The sequence below is a fragment of the Drosophila nasuta genome, unplaced genomic scaffold (assembly GCF_023558535.2).
Source record: "Drosophila nasuta strain 15112-1781.00 unplaced genomic scaffold, ASM2355853v1 ctg295_pilon, whole genome shotgun sequence".
In the NCBI taxonomy this organism is placed as follows: Eukaryota; Metazoa; Arthropoda; class Insecta; order Diptera; family Drosophilidae; genus Drosophila; species Drosophila nasuta.
The window spans coordinates 1-14,330 of record NW_026869493.1 but is presented as its reverse complement, the minus strand read 5'-3'; the positions used below and the strand labels follow the sequence as shown (position 1 = coordinate 14,330).

Sequence of the window (14,330 nt, the reverse complement as noted above, 5' to 3'; positions counted from 1 at the left end):
ACTATCGGTCTCATGGTTATATTTAGTTTTAGATGGAGTTTACCACCCACTTGGTGCTGCACTATCAAGCAACACGACTCTTTGGAAACATCATCTAATAATCATTAACGTTATACGGGCCTGGCACCCTCTATGGCCTCATTTAAGAAGGACTTAAATCGTTAAGACAGAGTAGCCTCTCGTCTCAAGTCCCCGCTTGAGATAATTAGCTACACTGTTGTGTCTAGCCACCCGCCTCCCATGCGTACGATGACACTTCTGCAGAATGTGGTTTAGTGATTCGGGAGCATCACATCCTGCACGACACTGCCTCTCCAATTCGTGCCTTCCCCTCGTGGTACGAGACCGCGTGGGTAAGGCATTTATCCGCATTTTGATACCATTCAAATAAGCTTTTCCAGTTAACAAACGCGTGGGTGCGACAACCCACCCGTGTTGCGGAGCATAACGCCCTGCTTCACGGAGACCGCTACCATCAACAGAGGAGTGCAACCTATCCGCCCAGTACGAATCGATCAAAAGGCGTGTATCCAGAGCCGCGTCTCCCGATGCCTTGCACCTATCTCGGGCCCTCCGAATTTCCGCACTAAGGAACGAACTGGCCGTCTCGGATTGCTCGAGGTGGGGCCATTTTATGTTCGTTAGCCTCTGTATGCGCAGCATTGGAGATGTTCTTCGAACTGAGGGAACACCGAGACCCCCACTTGTGTGGGGGGCATGGAAGAATGCTACTGACACATCCATAGGAAGATCTAACCATTTCCTTACGACCGACCGTAACAGTCTGTAACACTTTCTCAAAACGCCTATTGCCACACTACCAAGGGTTAGCTTGTGATATAGCTGTGGAATGAGGACAGTTCTGAGGGCGAATAACTTCTGCTGTGGCTTCAGGGGGACCGCGACCGCGATATGATATCCAATCTGGGACCAATGTCCTCAGTCGGATTGAGAGATTAAGAGAGTCATAGTTACTCCCGCCGTTGACCCGCGCTTACTTGAATTTCTTCACTTTGACATTCAGGCACTGGGCAGAAATCACATTGTGTCAACACCCGCTAGGGCCATCACAATGCTTTGTTTTAATTAGACAGTCGGATTCCCAAGTCCGTGCCAGTTCTGAATTGATTGTTAATTGATAATCGTTATAATTTAAAAGAACTAGCTGGTTGCCCAACTAGTATTCTTAAAATTTTAGCAAGAAAGTTCCACAATTGGCTACGTAACTAAGCTATCCGGGGAACAAGAAACTACCATAAATGATAGAAACTCTATTTACCCAGAACGAGCACATAAACCATGTTATTGTTTCCCAATCAAGCCCGACTATCTCAATCTTCAGAGCCAATCCTTATCCCGAAGTTACGGATCTAATTTGCCGACTTCCCTTACCTACATTATTCTATCGACTAGAGACTCTTCACCTTGGAGACCAGCTGCGGATATTGGTACGGCCTGTTGAGAAGTTTGCGTGTCCCCACCATAAATTTTCAAGGTCCGAGGAGAAAATATCGACACAACAGTATATGTCATGCTCTTCTAGCCATCTACCATATCTCTCTGCGAAAGACTTCCATGGTAGTACGGCTATAAAACAGAAAAAAAACTCTTCCGATATCTCTCGACGGCTTCTTTATGGTCGTTCCTGTTGCCAGGATGAGCACGAGGCCCATATTTAATAACAAACGGATACTCAACAGGTTACGGAATTGGAACCGTATTCCCTTTCGTTCAAAATTATTCAAGTTTTTTAATTATGACAAAATATAAATTTTAGTTACTTTTTTACTTGAAAATTTTCGGCTTTCGCCTTGAACTTAGGACCGACTAACTCGTGATCAACCACTGTTCACACGAAACCCTTCTCCACTTCAGTCCTCCAAGGTCTCATTCGATTATTTGCTACTACCACCAAGATCTGTACCAATGACGGCTCCATGCAGGCTTACGCCAAACACTTCTAAGCACACCATTGTACCTTCCTACTCACTAAAGTTTCAAAATTTATATTACAAGTAATATAAATCATCTACTTTAGCGGTAATGTATAGGTATACAACTTAAGCGCCATCCATTTTAAGGGCTAGTTGCTTCGGCAGGTGAGTTGTTACACACTCCTTAGCGGATTTTGACTTCCATGATCACCGTCCTGCTGTTTTAAGCAACCAACGCCTTTCATGGTTTCTGAATGAGTTGTTAATTTGGGCACCGTAACATTACGTTTGGTTCATCCCACAGCGCCAGTTCTGCTTACCAAAAGTGGCCCACTGGGCACATTATATCATAACCTTAAACTTCATATCAAGAAAGTTAAGGTTCTTACCCATTAAAGTTTGAGAATAGGTTAAGATCGTTTCGACCCTAAGGCCTCTAATCATTCGCTATACCAGATAAGATTATTTTTATACAACAGTTAAATGCACCAGCTATCCTGAGGGAAACTTCGGAAGGAACCAGCTACTAGATGGTTCGATTGGTCTTTCGCCCTATACTCAATTCTGACAATCGATTTGCACGTCAGAACTGTTTCGGTCTTCCATCAGGGTTTCCCCTGACTTCAACCTGATCAAGTATAGTTCACCATCTTTCGGGTCACAGCATATATGCTCAAGGTACGTTCCAGTTAGAGGCATAAATAATATAAATATTATTATACATAACTATATAGAACGCCCCGGGATTGCGTTAATCAACTATAAATAGTTAAAAAACTAATCCCAATAATAGTCAAGTTAATTACGCTATTAGGTTTATATCCCAATAACTTGCACATATGTTAGACTCCTTGGTCCGTGTTTCAAGACGGGTCCCGAAGGTATCCTGAATCTTTCGCATTGTTAATCATACAAGTGCTTATAATAAACATAAAATCAATGATAATCATGCCATTATATAATTCCGAAAAATTAACGCACTGTACTCATATAATCTATCAGCACTTTATCAAATTTTTGAAATTTATTTTATGTTAAAATGCAAGCACTCTAATTTAAATAAACTCTTATCAAAATTGTTTGATAAATTCCATACATGCTAATAGATTACAATGTCGTTATATGGAAAAAATGCACACTATCGTTATAATATTGATTAAATATTACAATTCTAATGATGAATTTTCCATAACGGATATTCAGGTTCATCGGGCTTAACCTCTAAGCAGTTTCACGTACTATTTAACTCTCTATTCAGAGTTCTTTTCAACTTTCCCTCACGGTACTTGTTTACTATCGGTCTCATGGTTATATTTAGTTTTAGATGGAGTTTACCACCCACTTAGTGCTGCACTATCAAGCAACACGACTCTTTGGAAACATCATCTAATAATCATTAACGTTATACGGGCCTGGCACCCTCTATGGGTAAATGGCCTCATTTAGAAGGACTTAAATCGTTAATTTCTCATACTAGAATATTGACGTTCCATACACTGCATCTCACATTTGCCATATAGACAAAGTGACTTAGTGCTGAACTGATTTCTTTTCGCTCGCCGCTACTAAGAAAATCCTTGTTAGTTTCTTTTCCTCCCTAATTAATATGCTTAAATTTAGGGGTAGTCCCATATGAGTTGAGGTTGTTTAATTACACTTATAGACAATTCTCTGCCTATTTTGAAATATACTATTTTTTTCTTGAAGGTCCATAATATTCACAAAATTATTCTTTATACCATATTCGTTAATAAGAGGCAATTCTAGTTTATAAAATAATATATTTTATGCTAGACATTCCTCAATATTATTTGAAATGAATAAAGAACATATAATTCTTCAAATTTCTCATGCAACAGAGTTTTAGTATTTTCATTTATTAATTCATATTATGAATATCTTAAGCGAGAACTTTTTAGATTCACACTTATATTATCAATAATATACAATGTGCTTAAAATTCCGAAAAATTTTAAACAACTTATTTAGCATAGTCTTACAACCCTCAACCATATGTAGTCAAGCAGCACTAAAAATTAATTAAAGTACATAACAGCATGGACTGCGATATGCGTTCAAAATGTCGATGTTCATGTGTCCTGCAGTTCACACGATGACGCACAGTTTGCTGCGTTCTTCATCGACCCATGAGCCGAGTGATCCACCGCTTAGAGTGATACAATTTTTTTATTTCATTACGTCAATAATATTTTTATTGAAAGAAATTAAAAATACACCATTTTACTGGCATATATCAATTCCTTCAATAAAATTTTTTTTTTAGACCTAAATAAATGTTGCGAAATGTCTTAGTTTTACATAATCGATAATAATAAGATATATGACAAGTATATTTTAGCTAAATTTATTTATTATGATCAACATATGTAAAGCGTTAACCTGCAAACAGGTACAACATTGTTTTTCTTCAGGTGTTGCGAACCAATGTATGCGCACTGGAATATGCACAATACATTTTGCAACGCATGTATATTATGGTACATATACACGCAGTTTTTATTTTATCCAAAACACATAAAACACTCTTAATACAGTATATAATAATAATAATACATAACAAACGGTTTTTAGCTAATTTAAATTATTATATGTTGCATAATTGTATCTCATATGATTGAATAAAATATTTATATTTATTAGTTACATAATTTATTAAATATTGCAATTCCTAAAAGAAAAACAAATTTAATTTATTAACGGTTAGATGCATTAAAACAATAATGATCCTTCCGCAGGTTCACCTACGGAAACCTTGTTACGACTTTTACTTCCTCTAAATAATCAAGTTCGGTCAACTTTTGCGAAACAACCGCAACACACAAGGCGTCACAGTGATCACGTCCGGAGACCTCACTAAATAATTCAATCGGTAGTAGCGACGGGCGGTGTGCACAAAGGGCAGGGACGTAATCAATGCGAGTTAATGACTCACACTTACTGGGAATTCCAAGTTCATGTGAACAGTTTCAGTTCACAATCCCAAGCATGAAAGTGGTTCAGCGGTTTACGGACCTCTCGGTCTAGGAAATACACGTTGATACTTTCATTGTAGCGCGCGATGCAGCCCAGGACATCTAAGGGCATCACAGACCTGTTATTGCTCAATCTCATTATTGCTAGACGCAATTTGTCCATTTAAGAAGCTAGTGTCCTTATAATGGGACAAACCAACAGGTACGGCTCCACTTATATAAACACATTCAAACACAATAAACATTTTAATGCCACCATGAATGAAGGCTATATAAGCTTCAACACCATAATCCTGAAGATATCTATTTAATATATTTGAGTCTCGTTCGTTATCGGAATTAACCAGACAAATCACTCCACGAACTAAGAACGGCCATGCACCACCACCCATAGATTCGAGAAAGAGCTATCAATCTGTCTTACACACTTATGTTCGGACCTGGTAAGTTTTCCCGTGTTGAGTCAAATTAAGCCGCAGGCTCCACTCCTGGTGGTGCCATTCCGTCAATTCCTTTAAGTTTCAGCTTTGCAACCATACTTCCTCCGGAGCCCAAAAGCTTTGGTTTCCGGGAAGCGACTGAGAGAGCCATAAAGTAGCTACACCCAATTGCTAGCTGGCATCGTTTATGGTTAGAACTAGGGCGGTATCTGATCGCCTTCGAACCTCTAACTTTCGTTCTTGATTAATGAAAACATCTTTGGCAAATGCTTTCGCTTAAGTTAGTCTTACGACGGTCCAAGAATTTCACCTCTCGCGTCGTAATACTAATGCCCCAAACTGCTTCTATTAATCATTACCTCTTGATCTGAAAACCAATGAAAGCAGAACAGAGGTCTTATTTCATTATCCCATGCACAGAATATTCAGGCATTTGAAGCCTGCTTTAAGCACTCTAATTTGTTCAAAGTAATTGTACCGGCCCACAATAACACTCGATGAAGAGCACTAATGCAGGTTTTAAATGGGAGGAACATATAAAAAGTACAAGTACCTAATTATATATAAGAACTCCACCGGTAATGCAGCTTACATACATAAAGGTATAGTACTAACTACAATTGTAAGTTGCACTACCCGTATGAAGCACAAGTTCAACTACGAACGTTTTAACCGCAACAACTTTAATATACGCTATTGGAGCTGGAATTACCGCGGCTGCTGGCACCAGACTTGCCCTCCAATAGGTCCTTGTTAAAGGATTTAAAGTGGTCTCATTCTAATTACAGGGCCTCGGATATGAGTCCTGTATTGTTATTTTTCGTCACTACCTCCCCGAGCTGGGAGTGGGTAATTTACGCGCCTGCTGCCTTCCTTAGATGGGGTAGCCGTTTCTCAGGCTCCCTCTCCGGAATCGAACCCTGATTCCCCGTTACCCGTTGCAACCATGGTAGTCCTAGATACTACCAAAATACTATCAAAAGTTGATAGGGCAGACATTTGAAAGATCTGTCGTCGGTATGAGACCATACGATCTGCATGTTATCTAGAGTTCAACCAGTGTAACGATCTTGCGATCGCTTGGTTTTAGCCTAATAAAAGCACACGTTCCAGAAGGTCCGTGTTTTAATTGCATGTATTAGCTCTAGAATTACCTCAGTTATCCAAGTAACTGTTAACGATCTAAGGAACCATAACTGATATAATGAGCCTTTTGCGGTTTCACTATTAATTCGTGTGTACTTAGACATGCATGGCTACTACTGGCAGGATCAACCAGAATAATGTTCATTTCATTATGTAAATATATTTAAAATATAATTACATAAATCTTCAAATATGTAAAATACATGACAACTCACAAATATTTTTGAATAACAAACGACAATATTCAATAATTGTATATATATAGTGATTCGGGAGCATCACATCCTGCACGACACTGCCTCTCCAATTCGTGCCTTCCCTCGTGGTACGAGACCGCGTGGGTAAGGCATTTATCCGCATTTTGATACCATTCAAATAAGCTTTTCCAGTTAACAAACGCGTGGGTGCGACAACCCACCCGTGTTGCGGAGCATAACGCCCTGCTTCACGGAGACCGCTACCATCAACAGAGGAGTGCAACCTATCCGCCCAGTACGAATCGATCAAAAGGCGTGTATCCAGAGCCGCGTCTCCCGATGCCTTGCACCTATCTCGGGCCCTCCGAATTTCCGCACTAAGGAACGAACTGGCCGTCTCGGATTGCTCGAGGTGGGGCCATTTTATGTTCGTTAGCCTCTGTATGCGCAGCATTGGAGCTGTCCTTCGAACTGAGGGAACACCGAGACCCCCACTTGTGTGGGGGGCATGGAAGAATGCTACTGACACATCCATAGGAAGATCTAACCATTTCCTTACGACCGACCGTACCAGTCTGTCACACTTTCTCAAAACGCCTATTGCCACACTACCAAGGGTTAGCTTGTGATATAGCTGTGGAATGAGGACAGTTCTGAGGGCGAATAACTTCTGCTGTGGCTTCAGGGGGGACCGCGATATGATATCCAATCTGGGACCAATGTCCTCAGTCGGATTGAGAGATTAAGAGAGTCATAGTTACTCCCGCCGTTGACCCGCGCTTACTTGAATTTCTTCACTTTGACATTCAGAGCACTGGGCAGAAATCACATTGTGTCAACACCCGCTAGGGCCATCACAATGCTTTGTTTTAATTAGACAGTCGGATTCCCCAAGTCCGTGCCAGTTCTGAATTGATTGTTAATTGATAATCGTTATAATTTAAAAGAACTAGCTGGTTGCCCAACTAGTATTCTTAAAAATTTTAGCAAGAAAGTTCCACAATTGGCTACGTAACTAAACTATCCGGGGAACAAGAAACTACCATAAATGATAGAAACTCTATTTACCCAGAACGAGCACATAAACCATGTTATTGTTTCCCAATCAAGCCCGACTATCTCAATCTTCAGAGCCAATCCTTATCCCAAAGTTACGGATCTAATTTGCCGACTTCCCTTACCTACATTATTCTATCGACTAGAGACTCTTCACCTTGGAGACCAGCTGCGGATATTGGTACGGCCTGTTGAGAAGTTTGCGTGTCCCCACCATAAATTTTCAAGGTCCGAGGAGAAAATATCGACACAACAGTATATGTCATGCTCTTCTAGCCCATCTACCATATCTCTCTGCGAAAGACTTCCATGGTAGTACGGCTATAAAACAGAAAAGAAAACTCTTCCGATATCTCTCGACGGCTTCTTTATGGTCGTTCCTGTTGCCAGGATGAGCACGAGGCCCATATTTAATAACAAACGGATACTCAACAGGTTACGGAATTGGAACCGTATTCCCTTTCGTTCAAAATTATTCAAGTTTTTTTAATTATGACAAAATATAAATTTTAGTTACTTTTTTTTTACTTGAAAATTTTCGGCTTTCGCCTTGAACTTAGGACCGACTAACTCGTGATCAACCACTGTTCACACGAAACCCTTCTCCACTTCAGTCCTCCAAGGTCTCATTCGATTATTTGCTACTACCACCAAGATCTGTACCAATGACGGCTCCATGCAGGCTTACGCCAAACACTTCTAAGCACACCATTGTACCTTCCTACTCACTAAAGTTTCAAAATTTATATTACAAGTAATATAAATCATCTACTTTAGCGGTAATGTATAGGTATACAACTTAAGCGCCATCCATTTTAAGGGCTAGTTGCTTCGGCAGGTGAGTTGTTACACACTCCTTAGCGGATTTCGACTTCCATGATCACCGTCCTGCTGTTTTAAGCAACCAACGCCTTTCATGGTTTCTGAATGAGTTGTTAATTTGGGCACCGTAACATTACGTTTGGTTCATCCCACAGCGCCAGTTCTGCTTACCAAAAGTGGCCCACTGGGCACATTATATCATAACCTTAAACTTCATATCAAGAAAGTTAAGGTTCTTACCCATTTAAAGTTTGAGAATAGGTTAAGATCGTTTCGACCCTAAGGCCTCTAATCATTCGCTTTACCAGATAAGATTATTTTATACAACAGTTAAATGCACCAGCTATCCTGAGGGAAACTTCGGAAGGAACCAGCTACTAGATGGTTCGATTGGTCTTTCGCCCTATACTCAATTCTGACAATCGATTTGCACGTCAGAACTGTTTCGGTCTTCCATCAGGGTTTCCCCTGACTTCAACCTGATCAAGTATAGTTCACCATCTTTCGGGTCACAGCATATATGCTCAAGGTACGTTCCAGTTAGAGGCATAAATAATATAAATATTATTATACATAACTATATAGAACGCCCCGGGATTGCGTTAATCAACTATAAATAGTTAAAAAACTAATCCCAATAATAGTCAAGTTAATTACGCTATTAGGTTTATATCCCAATAACTTGCACATATGTTAGACTCCTTGGTCCGTGTTTCAAGACGGGTCCCGAAGGTATCCTGAATCTTTCGCATTGTTAATCATACAAGTGCTTATAATAAACATAAAATCAATGATAATCATGCCATTATATAATTCCGAAAAATTAACGCACTGTACTCATATAATCTATCAGCACTTTATCAAATTTTTGAAATTTATTTTATGTTAAAATGCAAGCACTCTAATTTAAATAAACTCTTATCAAAATTGTTTGATAAATTCCATACATGCTAATAGATTACAATGTCCTTATATGGAAAAATGCACACTATCGTTATAATATTGATTAAATATTACAATTCTAATGATGAATTTTCCATAACGGATATTCAGGTTCATCGGGCTTAACCTCTAAGCAGTTTCACGTACTATTTAACTCTCTATTCAGAGTTCTTTTCAACTTTCCCTCACGGTACTTGTTTACTATCGGTCTCATGGTTATATTTAGTTTTAGATGGAGTTTACCACCCACTTAGTGCTGCACTATCAAGCAACACGACTCTTTGGAAACATCATCTAATAATCATTAACGTTATACGGGCCTGGCACCCTCTATGGGTAAATGGCCTCATTTAAGAAGGACTTAAATCGTTAATTTCTCATACTAGAATATTGACGTTCCATACACTGCATCTCACATTTGCCATATAGACAAAGTGACTTAGTGCTGAACTGATTTCTTTTCGCTCGCCGCTACTAAGAAAATCCTTGTTAGTTTCTTTTCCTCCCCTAATTAATATGCTTAAATTCAGGGGGGTAGTCCCATATGAGTTGAGGTTGTTTAATTACACTTATAGACAATTCTCTGCCTATTTTGAAATATACTATTTTTTTCTTGAAGGTCCATAATATTCACAAAATTATTCTTTATACCATATTCGTTAATAAGAGGCAATTCTAGTTTATAAAATAATATATTTTATGCTAGACATTCCTCAATATTATTTGAAATGAATAAAGAACATATAATTCTTCAAATTTCTCATGCAACAGAGTTTTAGTATTTTCATTTATTAATTCATATTATGAATATCTTAAGCGAGAACTTTTTAGATTCACACTTATATTATCCAATAATATACAATGTGCTTAAAATTCCGAAAAATTTTAAACAACTTATTTAGCATAGTCTTACAACCCTCAACCATATGTAGTCCAAGCAGCACTAAAAAATTAATTAAAGTACATAACAGCATGGACTGCGATATGCGTTCAAAATGTCGATGTTCATGTGTCCTGCAGTTCACACGATGACGCACAGTTTGCTGCGTTCTTCATCGACCCATGAGCCGAGTGATCCACCGCTTAGAGTGATACAATTTTTTTTTTATTTCATTACGTCAAGAATATTTTTATTGAAAGAAATTAAAAATACACCATTTTACTGGCATATATCAATTCCTTCAATAAAATTTTTTTTTTTATACCTAAATAAATGTTGCGAAATGTCTTAGTTTTACATAATCGATAATAATAAGATATATGACAAGTATATTTTAGCTAAATTTATTTATTATGATCAACATATGTAAAGCGTTAACCTGCAAACAGGTACAACATTGTTTTTCTTTAGGTGTTGCGAACCAATGTATGCGCACTGGAATATGCACAATACATTTTGCAACGCATGTATATTATGGTACATATACACGCAGTTTTTTATTTTATCCAAAACACATAAAACACTCTTAATACAGTATATAATAATAATAATACATGACAAACGGTTTTTTAGCTAATTTAAATTATTATATGTTGCATAATTGTATCTCATATGATTGAATAAAATATTTATATTTATTAGTTACATAATTTATTAAATATTGCAATTCCCTAAAAGAGAAAAACAAATTTAATTTATTAACGGTTAGATGCATTAAAACAATAATGATCCTTCCGCAGGTTCACCTACGGAAACCTTGTTACGACTTTTACTTCCTCTAAATAATCAAGTTCGGTCAACTTTTGCGAAACAACCGCAACACACAAGGCGTCACAGTGATCACGTCCGGAGACCTCACTAAATAATTCAATCGGTAGTAGCGACGGGCGGTGTGCACAAAGGGCAGGGACGTAATCAATGCGAGTTAATGACTCACACTTACTGGGAATTCCAAGTTCATGTGAACAGTTTCAGTTCACAATCCCAAGCATGAAAGTGGTTCAGCGGTTTACCCGGACCTCTCGGTCTAGGAAATACACGTTGATACTTTCATTGTAGCGCGCGTGCAGCCCAGGACATCTAAGGGCATCACAGACCTGTTATTGCTCAATCTCATTATTGCTAGACGCAATTTGTCCATTTAAGAAGCTAGTGTCCTTATAATGGGACAAACCAACAGGTACGGCTCCACTTATATAAACACATTCAAACACAATAAACATTTTACTGCCACCATGAATGAAGGCTATATAAGCTTCAACACCATAATCCTGAAGATATCTATTTAATATATTTGAGTCTCGTTCGTTATCGGAATTAACCAGACAAATCACTCCACGAACTAAGAACGGCCATGCACCACCACCCATAGATTCGAGAAAGAGCTATCAATCTGTCTTACACACTTATGTTCGGACCTGGTAAGTTTTCCCGTGTTGAGTCAAATTAAGCCGCAGGCTCCACTCCTGGTGGTGCCATTCCGTCAATTCCTTTAAGTTTCAGCTTTGCAACCATACTTCCCCCGGAGCCCAAAAGCTTTGGTTTCCCGGGAAGCGACTGAGAGAGCCATAAAAGTAGCTACACCCAATTGCTAGCTGGCATCGTTTATGGTTAGAACTAGGGCGGTATCTGATCGCCTTCGAACCTCTAACTTTCGTTCTTGATTAATGAAAACATCTTTGGCAAATGCTTTCGCTTAAGTTAGTCTTACGACGGTCCAAGAATTTCACCTCTCGCGTCGTAATACTAATGCCCCAAACTGCTTCTATTAATCATTACCTCTTGATCTGAAAACCAATGAAAGCAGAACAGAGGTCTTATTTCATTATCCCATGCACAGAATATTCAGGCATTTGAAGCCTGCTTTAAGCACTCTAATTTGTTCAAAGTAATTGTACCGGCCCACAATAACACTCGATGAAGAGCACTAATGCAGGTTTTTAAATAGGAGGAACATATAAAAAAGTACAAGTACCTAATTATATATAAGAACTCCACCGGTAATACGCTTACATACATAAAGGTATAGTACTAACTACAATTGTAAGTTGCACTACCCGTATGAAGCACAAGTTCAACTACGAACGTTTTAACCGCAACAACTTTAATATACGCTATTGGAGCTGGAATTACCGCGGCTGCTGGCACCAGACTTGCCCTCAATAGGTCCTTGTTAAAGGATTTAAAGTGTACTCATTCTAATTACAGGGCCTCGGATATGAGTCCTGTATTGTTATTTTTCGTCACTACCTCCCCGAGCTGGGAGTGGGTAATTTACGCGCCTGCTGCCTTCCTTAGATGTGGTAGCCGTTTCTCAGGCTCCCTCTCCGGAATCGAACCCTGATTCCCCGTTACCCGTTGCAACCATGGTAGTCCTAGATACTACCATCAAAAAGTTGATAGGGCAGACATTTGAAAGATCTGTCGTCGGTACGAGACCATACGATCTGCATGTTATCTAGAGTTCAACCAGTGTAACGATCTTGCGATCGCTTGGTTTTAGCCTAATAAAAGCACACGTTCCAGAAGGTCCGTGTTTTAATTGCATGTATTAGCTCTAGAATTACCACAGTTATCCAAGTAACTGTTAACGATCTAAGGAACCATAACTGATATAATGAGCCTTTTGCGGTTTCACTATTAATTCGTGTGTACTTAGACATGCATGGCAATGAGACAAGCATACTACTGGCAGGATCAACCAGAATAATGTTCATTTCATTATGTAAATATATTTAAAATATAATTACATAAATCTTCAAATATGTAAAATACATGACAACTCACAAATATTTTTGAATAACAAACGATAATATTCAATAATTGTATATATATATATATATGTTATACTTGACATGTACTATACGAATGTGGCCATAATTAGATAGCATTCACGTTCGCTAGTTATAATTCACAATTGTTTATATAAATATATATACTTATATATAAAATATATATGCATATAATCGTTCAAAAATATCACTTTATTTCAACTTACTAAATATATTATATCACACATGCATATTTATAATTTAAATTCAATTAATTGAATAAAAAACTATTTTATTTTGATGTCAAAATGATAATTTTATCTAATTTTGCATTTACGTGTAGACAATATTATATTAGTAAAACCTCCGTCCACAATAGTGTCCTAGAGGATTTTTCAATTATTCACAAAATATTAATTCTTTAGCTACGAAACACCGTCTTCTTTTGAAAAAGACATTTAATACATTATATGCTTATATAATAGTAATAATTATATAACCATATAATAGTATCAATTTTTATATCGGATAATAATAACATAATTATTACTTAATATGCAAACTGAAATATATGCATCCAATACATATATACGTGATGAGCACACACTGCCACCATGTATAGGTTTTCCTCTTCTTCGTAAGTCTGGAGCCGGCCAAAAACAACAGGAGGTATACCAGATCAAACGGATATGCAGCACCATGGTCACGGTTGAACCGCCGATCAAATTCAACGATGTCCCCAATGCTACCGCTGCCAGGCCTTCGGGCATACCAAAGATACTGCCACCTCGACCTGCCCATGGAGGATGATGATTAGCCCTCTAGAACCCTACCAACCATCTCTTGTGAGAATTTAATCGACAAGGCTGCCTCAAAAATTTAATTATTGTCCGTACAGACAGATTTTAAATAAATAATTATTAACGAAAAAAAAAATGTATAGGTTTTGTGACACGTTTTCTACAATGCTCTTATTTTATTTAGTATTACCATCTAACGTATCTTTTTGTTGCACTAATTTAATAATACAACAGTAAAACTTCATTATTTTTAACTTTTTAATCATATTGCCTTCTATATGATTATTTG

The 14,330-nt window shown here is 38.0% G+C and overlaps 2 non-coding genes and 2 pseudogenes across 2 annotated transcripts; all 4 read right to left on the bottom strand.

Moving 5' to 3' along the window:
- On the bottom strand, positions 1–3,580 carry LOC132797882 (large subunit ribosomal RNA; annotated as a pseudogene; the record flags this gene model as incomplete).
- A 353-nt stretch (positions 3,581–3,933) lies between these two features.
- LOC132797880 (5.8S ribosomal RNA) lies at positions 3,934–4,110 on the bottom strand (annotated as a pseudogene).
- Positions 4,111–10,442: 6,332 nt separating this feature from the next.
- LOC132797879 (5.8S ribosomal RNA) lies at positions 10,443–10,621 on the bottom strand. The gene has a single exon (XR_009633812.1). It is a non-coding gene; the product is annotated as a 5.8S ribosomal RNA (ribosomal RNA).
- A 572-nt stretch (positions 10,622–11,193) lies between these two features.
- Positions 11,194–13,178, bottom strand: LOC132797881 (small subunit ribosomal RNA). The gene has a single exon (XR_009633813.1). It is a non-coding gene; the product is annotated as a small subunit ribosomal RNA (ribosomal RNA).
- Positions 13,179–14,330: the final 1,152 nt, after the last annotated feature.